Genomic DNA, 17,344 nt, shown 5'->3' on the forward strand with positions numbered 1-17,344 from the left:
AAGAGTGAGAGGAGTGGTCTAGAAGGATTGTGGGTAGCCACAATACTTGCACCCTAAAAGCAATGACAACAAAGCCCAAGAAATAGTGGGGCTGTGAGAAATGTCGGATGCGTGCAGAATATCAAGTGCAGGAGGTTTGGGTATGATTTAAGGAGAAAAGAATCACCAGACGGATGCTTCCAGGTAGGGCCACAAAGCTCACCTCAGCATTCCATTCCTTTTAGAGTGTAGCATTACCTTACATGTCAGTAAAGAACTGCTCATCACATCCCATTCCTTCTCAGTTCCCATCAGGTTACAGTAGATGATGCGTGGGAGAGCGGAAGTGTCAGGACCTCTGTCATCTGAGGCATTAGGTAATTCCCAAGCAGTGTCTAGTACATGTGCTTCATGTTGAATAGTTTAGACCTAGTCTGTGTCTGACTTTTGAAAGCACATTGTAGCATTTTAAGAAAAACATGTGATTGATAGATACCTAGTCTTTCATTGAGTTTATTTTTAAGAAACAAATTTCCTGGGCTGGAGAGATGGCTTAGTGGTTAAGAGCACTGACTGCTCTTCCAGAGGTCCTGAGTTCAAATCCCAGCAACCACATGGTGACTCACAACCATCTATAATGAGATCTGATGCCCTCTTCTGGTGTGTCTGAATACAGCTACAGTGAACTTATATATAATCAATAAATAAATCTTAAAAAAAAAGAAACAAATTTCCTGCATAAAGATATTTTTCCAGTGTAGTGTGGGGACTGGAAACTTGTAGTATTGTCAGACGGCTCTGAAATGCTTCTGTGTGCCAGTTATTGATCCACGATGTTTGATGACCAAGACTTTAATTCCTATAAAGCTTAAGTATATGGGAGATCGATAGAAGAATCGCCCATTTGAACAGTGTGCCTTGTACTTTTCAAAATGGCAGTTTTGATTTTCTCTGCAGGGTTTACTCTGTGCCCTTTATATAAAGATCCATATGTCTAATCTATTTGATTTTTTGAATGAATCTTTATTTTTTTTAATGTGAAATGTATGATTCTAACTTATTAGAAAACTTAAACTTCATAATAGAACGTATTTCCACTCCTTTCTAATTGCTTGTAAATGACCTTAGAATTTACTTCTATGTAATACTGTGCTCATCTTGGTCCTGTGATGACTCCTAGAGAAGGGCCTGGCTAATACCTATTTGGTGATGACAGAGGGAATGGATTAGTTCCTTTTGATGGGCACAGTTGTATTTCTGATGTAAATGTCATATTTTTACAGGGTGCTTCAGCTTGTAAATTACTTCAAGTTATCTCAGAAGTAGGGTGAGAACTCATCTTAAATTCAATCTACAATAGCAAAGAAGCAGGACAATGGATTTTTTTTTTCATTTTTATTATTTGTGACTTAATGTAACACACAGTAGTCTGCAAGAGCGCAATCAAGGGAGACTTCATCTGGAGAGTAGGCCTGGAAGAAAAGTCGTCATCCCACAATTTTTAGATAATACTTTCAATTGGTTCAAGAAAGTAAGGTCATGGGTGGAGTGCAGTCTCTGAAGCAAGATAGATTATACAAAATCTATTAGTATTGTGATTTTGGGGAAATTGTTCATCAAATCGAAGTAATAATGCTAACTATCTCTCAGGGTGGCATATGAATTAAATGTGATAAAATGCAAAAAGCCTCGGCCATCAGATGGGCACAGTTAAGTGTTCAGGGACCTTCAGTTTCTTCCTGCCCTTTGCTGTATCCAATAGAAGTAGAAATTAATTTTTGGATGATGAAGGGTCCTCAGCCGACACTCGATCTTCCTTGTCTTACAAATCCAGACATGTGTACGAGCTGCATGTTAGCGTGCTTACCAGAGGAACACAGAACAAGCACAAAGCCTGTTCCATCGGGATTGGAAGGGCTGTGGGCAGTTTTCATTTGCCATTTGCGATCTGATTCTCGAAAGCCCTTCGAGGAAAGCCACAGAGCACTCACTCTGCTTCGGTTATTGACATTCAAGTGGAAAACTGGTTCTTCCATTGGGTTATTACTCATCATGACTGAAGGTCAATAGATAAATTAAAAACAACCACTCCTCAGCCCTGGAAGTGACTCACCTCTCAAGTAATGCTCTCCCTTTCTCTCATGATGCTTAAAGATGCCCAGTCTCAGAAGTGTTCACCGTCAAAGGGGCTTCTGGCCTGTTCCCAGAAGAATTCCACAGCTTGCCTAATAGACCCACACAGGCATTTGGCTGAGTGCTTTCTGGAGCTTGTCGGGCAAATTCCTGTAATTTGCACCAGGTCACTTGTTATCCATTTTAGCTGACTGAACAGTTTGAATCACCGGTGTGAAAAGGCAACCAAAGCAATAGTTAGCAAAGACCTTCCAGGAATGTGCTCTTGCCATCTTGACTGTGTGTAAGCAAGGTCATGAACTTCATCCATCTCTTCTCTTTGCAGAGAGTTCATATGCATGCGCATGTGAGAGCACACACATGCATACACACACACACATACACACACACACCACATGTATGCTACACATTCTTTAGATATAGAGAAATACAGAGACACATATACAAATATACATTCATAGAGAGACACGCAATATTTTTAAAGAACAATTGTCAGTTGTCAAAACTTACAATGTTAATCTTCCAACCAACCAAGAAAAACAAAAACAAATAAAAACCCTTTCAACAACAGAAACAACCCAAGAAACCTAAGCATCAATGGGAAACACTTCACCTATCTGACGGCAAACATCTTGCAAACTCTGACAGTTGCCATGTTTCTACCTTTGTTCTGAATCCCTTTGTGGATTAAGAAAGGTTAGGCTGAAACAGTTTAGTGTTGTTCTTTGCTATAGGACAAACGTGGTGTTCAGGTGCTTATTTTCCAGTTTGGCATTTCACTAATAGTCAGTTATTTTCCACCCGGGTTGTTCTGTGACAACCTCATGCAGGATTTCCCGCTATGTGGTCTGTTCTCTTTAGATATGTCTTATTATCCATTAAAGAGTAATGAGATAAATATGTGCCATCAAGTGACTATAGGGAAATAAGTGCCCGGCACAACCTTGCAAATGAGCAGTTGCTCTCTTGCCTGGAGAGCTTTAAAATATGTTCACACTGGAAACACTCTAAGAAGCAGGTTATATATAAAAATAAAATCTTTACTTAGTATTGTGTTGTTTTTTTTTCTTTCTAACAATCCTCACAGGAGTTTTGTTAAAGATCTAGTTGCCCCAAATGCACAGAAGCATTGATAGAAGTCAGAAAGTGAACATGAAATGGCTTTGTGTTGGGCAGGTTTGCTACAGGGTTGGAAGCACAGGGTTTCTGCAGGAGAGGGCAGCCACCACGAACGGTAGAAAAGTCATGGCTGAGACAACTGGCAGCTTCTGTAGTCAGGGATAAGTTACTTCTCGAGCTCTTACTGGAGGAAATAGGGACCATAGCCCCCACCCAGAGGCTGCATCAGCAGACGATGAGTCTAAGCCTCAACTGGACACTCTGAGGAGGAAGATGCGTCAGATGTCTGTGGACCTTGTGAGTCTTTGCTTGCTTCTCAGCTGCCTCACTAGATCAAGCAGTGAAGCTGCTCACACAGGTCCAGGCACCATGCTGCTTGTCTGCTTAAGCAAGTGCCTTATGGAGTCTGGCCACAGGGCCTGAGGCATTCTCAGACCACTGTGCCCCAGGCGCTTTACCCGACCCTCAGTCTCCTCCCTGCTGGTGTTTGTGAAGGGGTGGTTGGAGCCTGAGGTACTGCACAGATTACAGCTCTGGGAACTTAAATGTAATTATTCAGAAACTTCTCCGATCTCTTCTCTCTATCTGAGTATCAAGAGAATTCAAATTTAGAGATTAGGGTTTTTTTTTCCCCCTACAATCAGTCCTGCTGTTCGTGTTGCCTTAGTAACATTGCTAATGAGAGGAAAAGCTTTCAGAGGACCCACTTGTCAAACTCTGCTCCAATCAGAAGGACTGGATTTATAAGTTCTATTGACTGCATTAATTTCACCCCTCCTCTGCAGGTTCAAGTGCTACATTATAGGCAAATGTGAAAGCATATTACTAGATTAAAAGGTAAAGAAATACTACATCAAGGGATTAGCTTTTTTGAGGTTAATTTAAAACTTTATGGTCAGGCTTGATACTGGGCTTATGCTTTCTTTCTTGAGTTTATCCAAGCTTTCCTGGCAAAACCATTTCCAAATTCTTTCCATAGCCATGGAGATGTCACCAAATGTCCCCAATCTATACTGTCAAGCATTCTAGAACAATGTTAAGTTGAATATTATCTTTGATTTTGATTTGATTTGATTTGGTTTTGCATCCACTTCCTAAGCTGGATGTATCTACTTAATATATGTTGCCTTCGTGGTGAAATAGCCCACAGAGTATAACAGAATATGTCCTCAAAAGTACATGCTTTGAGCTGGGTTTGGTGCCATATAGCTTTAATTCCAGTATTTGAGAGACAGAGACAGGTGGGTTTCTATAAGTTTGAGGCCAGCTTGTCTACATTGTGAATCCTAGACGCAAACCAACCAAGCAAGCAAACATACTTTGGTTTAAAAAATGGCAGGTTGAATATACATTTGTTTTTTAATAATCCTACAAACTCTCTGGGCACCAAAAAGTGCTATGGTTAGAATGTTCTCTCCACAAAATTTCAAATGTTAGAAACTTAATTCTCCAGTTCATGCTAATGGTATTTGAAGGTGAGGCCCTGGACAGGAGTACAAAGATAACTTACACAGGGAGGGACTTAAGAGCCAACAGCACTCTTTGCTAGGGTGTGATTCAATACATACATGGAACAGCCATCTCTCTGATCTTCACATTCTGCCACCTCTCAAATGAATAGATACCTGTCTTGCTCTGGGTTTTTGAGTTTTGTTTTCCAGTTATTTTGTTTCTGCTCCTCCATTGTGTATCAGATGCTGACCTGCCTAGTTTTATGCCAATTCAACACAAGCTAGAGTTATCTGAAACTTTATTTCAATTGAGAAAATGACTCTATAAGATCCAGCTGTAAGGCATTTTCTTAATTCATAATCAGTTGGGGAAAGCCAGCCTTATTGTGGATAGTGCCATTCCTGGTTTGGTGGCTCTGAGTTCTATAAGAGAGCAGGCTAAGCAAAGGCATGGTGAGCAAGCCAGTAAGCAGCACGCCTCCATAGCCTCTACATTAGCTCCTGCCTCCAGGTTCCTGCCCCGTTTGAATTTCTGTCCTGGCTTCTTTCAATGATGGAATACAATGTGGAACTATTACTAAATAAGCCCTTTTCTCCCCAACTTGCTTTGGTCATGGTATTTCATCACACAAATGCTAACCCTAACTAAGACAGATGCTTTTTTCACTAGCCATAGATAATCTTCCCTAACCCCAAGAAGAGCCATGTACATTTGGCAGAGAGGTTGGCCCAGCATTTAGAGATTGTGGACTTTAAGTTTGGCACAGTAACTGAATGAGACTGTGTGTTGTCTCTTACTGATGGAGTGCAGCAAGCTATACTATTGTGTAGGAATAGTGAGGACCTTGGTAGGAAGATACTCCTAATAGGGTAGTTCCAACCTCCTTCACTTTGACCTGTCAATATTGGTTCTCTGTTACCTGACTTTACTATAAAGGTATAAAAGTAAACAACAACCAGTTGCTTACACAACCAGTGGCAGTCATCTGTCGGGTTTGATTAGTAAAAGACAGAGAAAAGGATGTGACAGAGAGCTACTATAGGAAAATATTTGCATTTGTTGATAAAGGAAACAAATACAACTGGTTTCAGCCCTTCCTTCTTTTCCGAAAAAGATGCATTCCTGGAATTACAGTCATCCATACAAATGTGGATAACAAGCTCACATGCCTAGCATGGCATTGTCTGCAGATAGAATGCAGGCTTTTCAATAATGCTATTATCCATTGTATCAGTTCAGGATCAACTGTTTCTGGATTTGCTAGTATTTAAGTAAATTGAATTTATATTTGGTTAGGGCATCACTTTAAGGCTGAATGGTAACTGATTAATAATGTAAGGACTCCAAGTGATTCTTAATAGCCTCATATGATAGAGTAAGATAGGAGATACTGACGTCTGTCATTAGAATCCACCTATAGTAAATAGATGGGAATTTCCAACCTACCTGAACATTTGTTTTTTTAATCCTGAAGGTGTGTTCTCTCTCTTAAACACAGAAAGTATGACTAAGGCTTTCTGGGTTTACTGTATAGAGGAAGGCTGATACAGATACATCTATCAATCACATTCTTGGCTTTTAAAATTCTGAATGTGCTTTTGTAACATTGTCTTAGAAGAGGTCAGAAGTTGGGGGGAATAAAAGGCACAGTAGGAACTTGGAAGGCTCCCCGGAATCTGCCTCTGTTCCAATGTTAAAGTGGAAGTGGTTGATTTGAAAATGGGAGGGGTACTAAGAGGCAGTACACTTCCTTCTGGAAGACATCAAGCTGGATGGCAAGCCTCACAGTCATGAACTCACTCCTCAGCATCATGGGACAGTGCATGGCACATGGGAATTGTCGGGCCCCCAAAGGCACAGAGGACCTGAGACCTGTCTGCTCAGATTTTTGTCTCTGTAGTGATAGAGATGGGATCAGTGAACTGTTCCTGTGTTTGATAGGATCATAGGAAGTCTAGTAAGTTAAAGAGGCTCTTGGGTATGTGTCTGTGCATCTGTGGGTCCCATGTGTGTAAGGGTATACTTGCTTGTCTATGAACATAGCTGTATGTGGCAGAGGCTAAAGTCACAGGTTTTCCTTCATAATTTCCCACCTTAATTTTTTTGAGACAGGGTCTCTTCCTGAACTTACAGTTCACCAATGAGCTAGACTGGCTAGCAAGTGAGCTCCAGAAACCTCCCAACATTGGAACAAGTGTGTAGTGCCATGCCTGGTTTTTCACCTGGGCACTGGGGATCTGAACTCAGGCCCAAGGCTTGTGCAACAAGCACTTTGCCCATTCAGCCATTTCTCCAGCTCCTAAAGTGGGTCTCTTACCAGAACACAGCACAAATGCACTAAGCAAATGGATGAATAGTCAGAGTTCTTGACAGTGCCTTAAGCACAATGGACATCAATAAAGAAGCTAATGACCACTGGAAGATGCCAAGTAGGGCAAGGGTCAGGCATGTACTCAGAGCCTATCCACTCCAGTGCTTCAGCTCCTTAGAATCCCCAAGACAGCCTGCCTGCTCAGGAAAAGTGAGAAGGAAGAGAGGAATTAAGTCTGACTTTGTAGAGTTCAAATGTAAAATGATCCAGTTTGCTTGGAATTAACAATGATTAGGTTTCTGCCAACTAGTGAAATGTGGTCTTTTAGTTAGAGAAAATAAAGGAAGTTAATCCTTTTTTACTCCCAAGAACATGGCTCAAGAAAATTGAACCTGCTTCAATAAGACATTGAAGCATAAATATATTCTTTAAAGTAATTAAAGATAAACAAGCAAAGAAATAAAAATGATAATACATCAAATAAAGGAAGAAGAGGTGGAGAGGAGAGAATGGCTGAATAAGTTAATTAAATCCTCATCTTTCATTTCTGGAGACAATAGGCTAAATATAAATTTGATACATTCCAAAATCTCCTCTGCTTGTTATTTAGTGTTTTGAAAGCTGCAGGCATACAAATTAAAAGCAGAGGCAGCGAAGGCATTTCTTAGGCAAGGCACTGATACCAGGTAGGGGACTTCTTCCCATTATGCATTGTCCACACTCTGGGTTGTTTTTCTTACAGCATCCCTATGCTACTTTTAGATAAGTAAGACTGGAAAAGAGAAATCACCATTCTGGTAGTGTTTGTGGGGTCACTGGCTGAAGTGGTATATGCTAATAGAGTACATGTGTTGAAGAAAAACGTGCCCCTGAGTTAGCATTCTGGTAACACTGTGCACTAGAATGTGGCCAAGCAGACCCCTGTAAGAATCACCAGACCCAAACAACAGAAATAGACCCCATAGGGCAAGAAACAAGGACAGCAACATGCAACACTAACGCAGGGAGGTTTTTCAAATCAGTTACTTAGAGAGAAAGACTGTATCCAAGGCTTTCCTTAGTAGTGGGAGACTTGGTTTGATAAATGTGTGAGGGCATGGATTTGTGTGTGTGTGTGTTTGAGGTGGGTTGCTAGACATGTGTGGGGTACATGTGTGTGTGAGTGCATGTGTGGACATGCATGTGTATGCATGCATGCGTGTGTGTGTGTGTGTGTGTGTGTGTGTGTGTGTGTGTGTGTATAATGTTAAATTCGGGACTCTATTCAATTGATTTCCATCTCGTTCAGTGAAGCAGGAGCTCTCAATTCAACTTAGAGCAAACTTCAGGAATCCCCTGTCTCTATCTTCTCAGTTCTGTAATTACAGGTAGGCCCTCCCAAATTCTACAGGAATTTGGAGGATCTGAATTCTGGTCCTTATGTTTGCATGGCAATCGCTTAAACTGTTGAACAACTGTCCCAGCCTTTGAGTTTGTTTGTTTTGTTGTTGTTGTTTTTCATACACAGCAATAATGGATCTTTTAAAATTTATTTTCTTGTATGTTTGGGTGTATGTATGCATATGTATCTGTGTACCATATGCATACTGTGCCAGAGAGGTCAGAAGGTCTTGGATCCTCTGGGATCATAGTAGCACTACACACACATACACACACACACACACACAGAGGCACATATGCATGCACGTTTATCTTGAACACTAATCTACCAGTTGTGTTTTTTTCTCCTTTAGCTCTTGGGTCTTGGACTACAGGTAGCTCACTGGAAGTTAACAGTCTGTGATATACCCTCATTTGCTCCTCAGTGGAAGGCTGACAGAAGGCAGGAAGTTGTGAGTGAAATCTGAAATCATTTGGCTCGTGTTCGAATATAAAATTTCCAGAACAAAGCACTTGTCTTTGCAGAGGTCAAGGAATCAGCTCTGCACATCCCCACATGCTGACAAGCCCAGGGCACAGAGACCCACTTGCTTTCTTTCTTTCTTTCACTCTTCTTTCTTTTTTTGGTCTAGGTGACCTTTGTACCAAAAATCTGGGCAACAGCCTTCATTACCTTCTCAGGTTGATGGGACCAAAATGAATAGCAGTCCACTCTGGGAAGTGACATAAATGGCATGCCCCAATTAGTGTTTCCTTCTGTCTGTGTGAAGTAACATTGTCGACATCTTACCAAGTTCGTTCTCTGAAAGGCTGGAGAGATGAGGGAGGATTCTATATATTATTATGGGTGCCAAATCAGTTCTAGTTGGTTTAGGGATGAGAGAGGCAATTAGTGGGGTTAGTTAAACATTTCAGCCTGACATTTTCTAAAAGTATTTGCGGAACTCGTAAAATGGTCAGAATGGACGGGTGTTTTATTTTCTAAAATTGATTTCAACTGGTGGCCCCAGAAGTGTGATCCCGCTGCTCTCATACTATATTATGGCCCCACCAAAGAGAAAGTCTCTTCATGTGGCCACAGGGAGGTGAATAGGAACTCCTGACCTCTCACAGTGCAATTTTGCTTTTCCAATAACAGGCCTCTGGAAGCTTTGGGGGTATATCACTTTTGCTAGAACGCAACACCTGAAAAACTGGCCTTAGCTTTCTGGCCATTCATCTGGCCACCTGGGAGAGGGCTTATTCACAGGTGACAATGCAGACGGAGGCTTAATCGAAATCAAACTCTACACACCTATTTTATGCCTCCCACAGGGTGCTTTGGTTGAAATTCAACCCTAGGATTTTTTGAAGTCTTGATGGGTAGAGTAGGGAAACATGCCATTTAAAAGCTGCCCACAGTCATCTAGCTCAATGGAGATGTCAGAACTCTTTTCTGAAGAAGATGGTTCTTTTGTTCTGGGTGAACCACTTGAATGGACTGTTTAGTCCCCAAAGCAAACACACATAACTGTCTTCTGTAACCTTGAATTCTTTCCTGAAAACCCTGGCACTAAGGGGAAAAGCTTTTGACAGGAGAGAACATTTCTGTTATTAATTGTAATGGGTTTTTGTCTGCATCCGAGGCACTCAATTTCTTGAGCAAAATATATGAATTGGATAATGAGAATGAGATTAAATGGTTAATAAACAACAATCATTGTTTAGCACACAGATAGAATGTGCACATAAGACGTAATGTGAGGGATGGTGATGGGGGTTTAATTTTTTCCTTAGCAACAGTCAACCATTTGGAGACTCATGGTTATCTTGAACTCAAAAGGAATTTTCAAGTGAAAATAGAGGCAGGGCAGCAGACTTTAGGGGAATACACTTTGGAAAGCACAGTGGGGTGGGGTGCAAGGGCGCACTAGTCTGAATACAGACAGAGGACACTTTCTTCTTTCCTTTGCTTTGTATACATACAGGAAAGCAAAACATTCACGAACCATCACCATTGGGATTTGATCCACATGATAACTCAAAGTAGCAACAAAAGTTATTACAATGGGAAAAGAAGAAAAGGAGTGCAGGGTTGAGATGATTCCTTGGTTAAGGGGATTTCCCATGCAAGCATGAGGGCCGCAGTTCAAGAAAAAATTGTGAATGGTTGGTTGAGTGCCTGTAACCCCAGCACCTAGGAGGAACAAATGCAGGAAGATGCCTGTACTTGCTGTTTTCCAGCCCAGCTCCAGGTTCAGAGGCAGAGACCCTGTGTCTCACGGGATAACATGGAGACCAAGAAAGCAGACATCAGCCTCTGGCCTGTGTGTGTGTGTGTGTGTGTGTGTGTGTGTGTGTGTGTGTGCACACGCGCAGGTCTACACAGACAAGTGTATGCACGCCACATGCACACAAGAAAGAAATAAGAGTGTAGTCATGCTAAACTTAAGTTAAAATGTTCCTTACGGGTCCCTGTGTGCAAACACTTGATACCCAGCTGGTGGCACTTTTTGGGACATTATGAAACCTTTGAGATGTCATGCCTACCTTGTAGAAATAGGTCATTCGAGGGCTTTTGAAAGGTCACACCTGATTTTGGTTCTACGCTTCTGTCTCTGCTGCCCGTGAGGAGGATGCCACTATGCCTACTGCCACAGACAGAACGGCTTCAGGCAGCACCCTTCCCTCACCACAAGGAACCACATTTCTGAAACCATGAGCCTTGAGTTGGTTCTGTTTGATATTTTGTCACAGAGCTTTGAAACCAGGTTGCTACTGAAAATTGGTACCAAGAAGCAGAGTCATTGCTATGGTAGACATGAACATGTTTAGGTCTTTGGAGCTGATTTGAGGGAGATATGTGGCAGAAATGTAGAGACATAGGCCATAAAATGCTATACACAGAGCTTCTTATTCACCTTTCGGCTAGCATGCAGCAACATGGGTCTTATTGCTCCATTTTCACACGCACACGCCATTGCACTGCCTTCTTACTCTTTCCACCCTATGGATCTCACTTTTTCTTTCCTCTGCTCGTCTAGCTAGACACCTCTCCCACCTCAAGGATTTTCCTCTTCCCCATCCCTTTAGTCCTCTTTTTTTCCCAGTCCCCTTTCTTTATTGTTCTCTCTCTGTGTGTATGTGGTGTATGCGTGCATGTGCATGTTACCTGAACCTAGATTCTACATATGAGAGAAAGCATGCCATTCATCTGAGACTGGCTTATTTTGCTTAACAAGGTGATCTGTGGCCCCATTCATTTTCTTTCAGATGTTATGATTTTATTGCTCATTATAGCTGAATCAAATTCCATTGTGCACAGGCACCCCATTTTCTTCATTGATCTGTTGATGAACATCTGGGCTGACTCCAGTCTTGACTGCTGTGAACAGTGCAAGGACAAACATAAATGTGTAAGTATCTCTTGGTGTGTACCCAGGAATGGTGTAGCTGTGTCTATAGTAGTTCTGTTTTTAGTGTTTTAGGACAGAACCTCCTCACTGATTCCCGTTGTGACTGGATCAGTTTACATTCCCACGAACTGCTTTCCTCTTTGTTTACATCTTTGCTGGTTTGTGTTGTTTGTTTCTTTGGTGGTAGTATTCTGACTGGGATGAGATAGAATCTTAAAGTCATTTTTTGTTTGCTTTACTTTTCTTTCTTTGTTCTCTGCAGGAGCAGTCAGTGCTCTTAACAGCTGAGCCATTTCTCCAGCCCCATTAAATTATTGTAGACTGACTTTTGTCTCCTCTTCTATAGTGTCGCCCTAACTCCAATCTCATGATATTTGGAGATGGAACCTTTGGGAGGTAACTATGTGGAGATGAAGTTATGACCTGCTCCATCGTCTGTCTCTGAAGTAGTAAGGAATATGTTCCTGTTATTTTATCCATGCAATCTATGGCATAGCTAGTCATTTGCATCTGTGTCCTACCCATTCATCGATTCAACAAACTAGGAATTGGAAAATGTTTGTAAAAAAAAACTGTATCTCAACTGTATCTCAACTCCTTTCCAGCATGCCATAAATAATAGAGAAAAACAGTTTACATTAAATTAAATTGAATATGTTATCTAGAGATGATTTAAGTTTTGCAGGAAGTTGCATATAGGTTATATGCGGAAATCATTTCATTTCTTGTAATAGATGTGTTTCTGGCTGTTGGGATTCACAGGGGTCCTGGAACCTATTTTGGTGGATACTGAGGGATGACTTCATGCTGTTATGGCAACCTGAGATGACAGAGAAACAAAATACAAAGAAGGATCTAGGACTTGGTTTACAAATCATCCTGATGATAAAACCAGAGAGTCAGAGTGGTCAAGGCCAAGCAGGAGACCCATACATGGTTCCATAAACTGTTATTTCCTGAAGAGAACTGGATGGCTCTGTGCCGTGGACTGGATTTTACCTCCCTCTGTAGTGTGTTAGGTGGTACTCTAAAGAGGCCCCAAGATTTTTGATCCCTACTTTGCATACATCTTCTAGTCATCTAACTTAACACTAACCAATGATTCTGGCATGGGATTTGTGTGTGTGTGTACCTAATTAAAATCTGAAACAATTGACATTAGAGAGGAAAATTAAATGGGTAGGTATGATTGGCATCACTGGTGCCTTCCAATCTGACTCTGGAGCTCAAAGAGTGAGGAAGTGAACCATCAAATCAGGAAGTATTGGCATTATGACTGGCTTGAAGATAGAAAAGACCATGTGCCAAGAAACTGAGCTGGCCTTTTGTTGCTGAGAGAGGCTCTGACTGACTGACATGAGGGAAGAGGGACATGGCTTACACAAGGCACTGAAAATCTGCCACTTGCTTCAATGGTTAGGAAGCAGAGAACACTTCACTGGCATGTACCCATAACTCACTCCTGCTATTCCCACTATATACTTTCAACAACTTTAGAGCTTCCAGACAACCTTGGGTCCCTGAGCAAAAAGTGTAGCCATGGCACAACCTGCAGTAATGTGATTGTTACATGGAAATTGCTTGAAGTCATTGTTTATTATGATGTATTACTCTGAATTAGAGATCTAGTATTGTAATCTGTATTCTTCTGCTTCCTCCAACTTTAAGTTCACCAGCTCCAGCTTTATCTAATAGTTAGCTTTCTACTCAGGTCCCTGCATTCATGAGAACATCCTATTCTGCCTAGGATACATTTTGTAACCCTTGGAGATGGCCCTGGGCCCTCTACACTTTACAAAAGTCTGCCTTCTCTGGAGTTAAGCATATGGACTCAGAGCTCTTATAATTTTGTTATTCAAAGAAATTAATTGGCTCCATGGGACAGACCATATTAATTAAATATGAAAATGGCCTGGATGATAAAACGTCAGGACTGTTAATTATTCTTTTAATTTAATTTAATTTTCCAATCAGCATATAAACAGGTTTTCTTATGGCACTTACACAATTCTCAATTTTGTGTTTGCTACTCTCCAACCTATCTGCTTCTCTCCAGGACATATGTAGACAGAGCATTCCTCAGGATAATAAAGATTGCATACGATAAACCTATGGGCAGCACTCTACTAAATGGGGGAGGGGTGTCTGAGAGCATCTCCTCTACATGCTGGAGTAAGACAGAGTGCCCACTATCTTCTCCATGACTTCGCAAATTTTTTTGCCTTCAGAGAATGCTCCTATTGGTTGCTTTTCTGAACCCTTTTGGTTAAGAAAACTAGATTTAAAAGGTATTTGCCACAGTGAATCTGTTTTATGCAGTGTGGCTCTATTAAATATCAGTGTACCTGTCCCAGCTCAGCTAGCATTTAGTGAATATTTATTCTATTTTATTAAAAAAAATATCTAAGTAAATTCCTGGAAATGTTTTTTTTTACCCTCTGCACAGATCAATCCCATTTAAAGATACCTACTAAAAGGCTAAACCATAGGCTCTATGAGATCTATTACAGCAGGCTTACACTTGGCCCACTGAAATGGTAACATATATTCAGGATGAAGGTGAAGAATTGGTCACTGGTGTCCAAATATCAGACACAGATTGGAAAGTACAATATTAGCCCCAGATCCAAGGATAACAACTCAAAAGCTCAAAGTCACACAATTTCTCCACGATGGACTTAGCTCGTTCTCTCTGCTTTCTGCCAGATTTATCTTTGGACAGTCTCCTTTCATAGTGGCAAAATTACTTCGGCAATGCTAGCTCTCACATCCTTACCACACCATCTGAGAAAAGCTAAAGATGTCTCCTTGAGAATTTTCCCAAGACAAGGGAAACTGCTCTTACAGACCCAACCAATATTTTATATGTCCCATAGGTCTCATAAGTCATGTCTCCTTCCCTATACAAAATGCCAAGGCTCTGGGAAAGGGAAAGTTGGAAGCCTATTGCTAAATGTTCTTCCTGAAGACGAAGGAGGAATACATCATATTAACATTGACGTCTGAGAACAGGAAAGTCTGTGGCCACACCACCCTGAACTTGCCTGATCTTAGAAGCTAAGCAGGGTAGGGCCTGGTGAGTACTTGGATGGGAGAAGAGAAAGGAGGAATTGTCCCAAGAAAAAATGTCGGCGCTGTTAGAGGGAAGAAGTGAGTTGCTGTAATACAGTCAAATAAAGGCTGCAAAAACAAACAAACAAACAAAAGAAAAAAGAAGCATAAAGTTGGGACTGGAGAGATGGCTCCGTGGTTAAAGAGCACAGGCTTCCAGAGGACCGGGGTTCAATTCCCAGCACCTATATGTCAACTCAAACCTATCTGTAACTCCAGTTCCAGGGCTTCTACGACTACATGCAGTCAAAAAGAAAAAGAGTTAAACATAAAATTCAAACCAAAAAAAGATGGAGTTCGATTTTAAAATGATTTTTGATTAACACATATTAATTATACAAGATAATGGATCTCATTATGACATTTTTATACATGCAAATAATGTATTTTGAGCCTATTTACTCAAATGCTCTCTCTTGTCCCACCTCTTGCCGCTAATCCCCTTCTCCTCTCACCTTGTCCCTCTCTGCTTTCATCTCTTCTTTTGGGTTTTGATGACTGAGTGGGTGCAAGTTTCCTTAGGCTTGCTTATAGGCCCATAGATGGGACTGTATTTACTTCCTTGGGGATGGGTGAGTCCCTCTTTTCTCTGTGATAAGATACTAATGGGCCCAATCTTGAAAACTTAAACTATTCTTATATTATGTTGCCCCCAAACACTCCCAAAAGAATGCAACCTTTTGTCAAGGTTGGAAAGATGAGAAAATATTCATGAAAGAGTTGGACTTCACTAATTCTTACTCGACCTTCAAAATCCATTTGAGAAAGGAAAAGGGTACATACACAAGTAAGAGAATATCAGTAAAACCAGGGAGGAAAGTCAAGGGCAGAGTTGTTAGGGTGACAGTAATTAATCTGCCATGATTACTTATGGGATGTAGAGAGTCAGAGACAAGCAGGGGAGGGGGAGTCTCATTGTGAAGGGCTTTCCTCTTCCCTTGAATTCTAGCAGGAAATATTGCATTTAATTGAGAAGATAATTGGGACTCACTGGCAATGTTTAAAGGGAGGGAAGACATAACCCACTGTACCCTTTGGAAACAATAATTTTCTAGACATGAACTGGAAAACATCGCTGTGGAGAGAGGCAAAATGTTAGGGAACTCTTATAGTATTCAATAAAGAGCTGTAAGATGGGGTAGAAGTTTGCAAGCAGAAAAGGATAATAATGGAACTCCACGGTAATGGATTAGTTATAGAGAGTTAAAGGAGAGCTGTGAGTAGTGACATGGAATTCTGACATCAGGTGACAAGCAATAAGTGAGGAGGCACTCAAAAGCACGAGGTGTTCAGGGGAGTATCAAATTCTACAATAGAGCTGCTGCTGGCTTACCTTAGGATGACTGATCCTTGGTTAGATTGACAAGAAGAGGCATTTCCTTTGGCTATTATGCTTCTCTTATGAGCAAAACAGTTAACTGTGAACTTATATACCACACCTATGCCATGGCTCCTACCACTGTAGATCTATAACACAGAGGTGGAATTGCAGGCTTTCAGAAGTGCTGGGGTTGAAGGAGTTACTGTGGCATTCATTTGCTCTGTGCAGGATCAGAATTGAAACTATAGATTGGGATAGATACAGATTAAAATGTATTTTGAATGCCAATAAAACTGTGGGAGAATAAACTTGAATGGATGATCAAATGAACTTTCTTCAGTTGTCCTAGGAATTTTTAAGTATTCACTAACTTATAATCAGACTTTGGGACCCCAGTTACCTCTCACATGGCTCTTTATCCTAAGATCATGACTCAGTGATAGTCTTAATGGCTAGCTGGGTGAACTCTAGAATCATTAGGGAAGTGGACCTCTGCATATGCCTGTGTGGAATTGTCTTTATTAGGTTAATCAAAGCAGGAAGTTAGGTTCATTGTAGGTGAAACCACTCGTTGGGATGGGATCCTGTGTCAAAAGAAGAAAGTAAGCTGAGCTTACCAGTATTCATCAAACTCTGCTTCCTGGCTGTGAATCCAATGAGACCAGCTGCCTCAGGTCTTGGTACCCAGTCTTCTCTGCCATGACACTGCTCACTTGAACTGGGAGCCCTTTCGTTCTGAAGCTGCTTTTGTCACAGTGTTTTCTCATAGCAGCAGAGCAAGTACCTAAGACAGACAGCAGATGCTAAGAAAAGAAGGTGATATATTGGGCCATTCAATTAATTTTTCTTCTCCCAAGAACAGATCAAGGTCAGAGGTAGCCCTGGACTTTTCCTTCCATGACTTTTCTCTTAGGAGGCATGGAATGAAAGTTCTCCCTGCCAGCAGGGACTCTCCCAAGACTCTGCAGTATAAGCAATGGTATTCACCTTCTTTTTCTTAAACCTCGTTTGAGACAATGTTCTGTTTGAGTCAGGGTTCTCTAGAGTCACAGAACTTATAGATTGAAAATCTCTCTCTCTTTCTTTCTCTCTCTCTCCTTCCCTCCCCCCTTTCCCTCTCTTCCCCTCCCCTCTCTTCTCCTC

The 17,344-nt window shown here is 41.2% G+C and overlaps 1 long non-coding RNA gene across 1 annotated transcript; it reads left to right on the forward strand.

The window, feature by feature from the left end:
- The first annotated feature begins 12,116 nt into the window (after positions 1-12,116).
- Positions 12,117-12,735, forward strand: LOC116083913. Its single transcript, XR_004115937.1, has 2 exons — positions 12,117-12,165; positions 12,532-12,735. It is a non-coding gene; the product is annotated as an uncharacterized LOC116083913 (long non-coding RNA).
- Positions 12,736-17,344: the final 4,609 nt, after the last annotated feature.

The sequence above is a fragment of the Mastomys coucha genome, unplaced genomic scaffold (genome assembly GCF_008632895.1).
Source record: "Mastomys coucha isolate ucsf_1 unplaced genomic scaffold, UCSF_Mcou_1 pScaffold8, whole genome shotgun sequence".
Classification (NCBI taxonomy): Eukaryota; Metazoa; Chordata; class Mammalia; order Rodentia; family Muridae; genus Mastomys; species Mastomys coucha.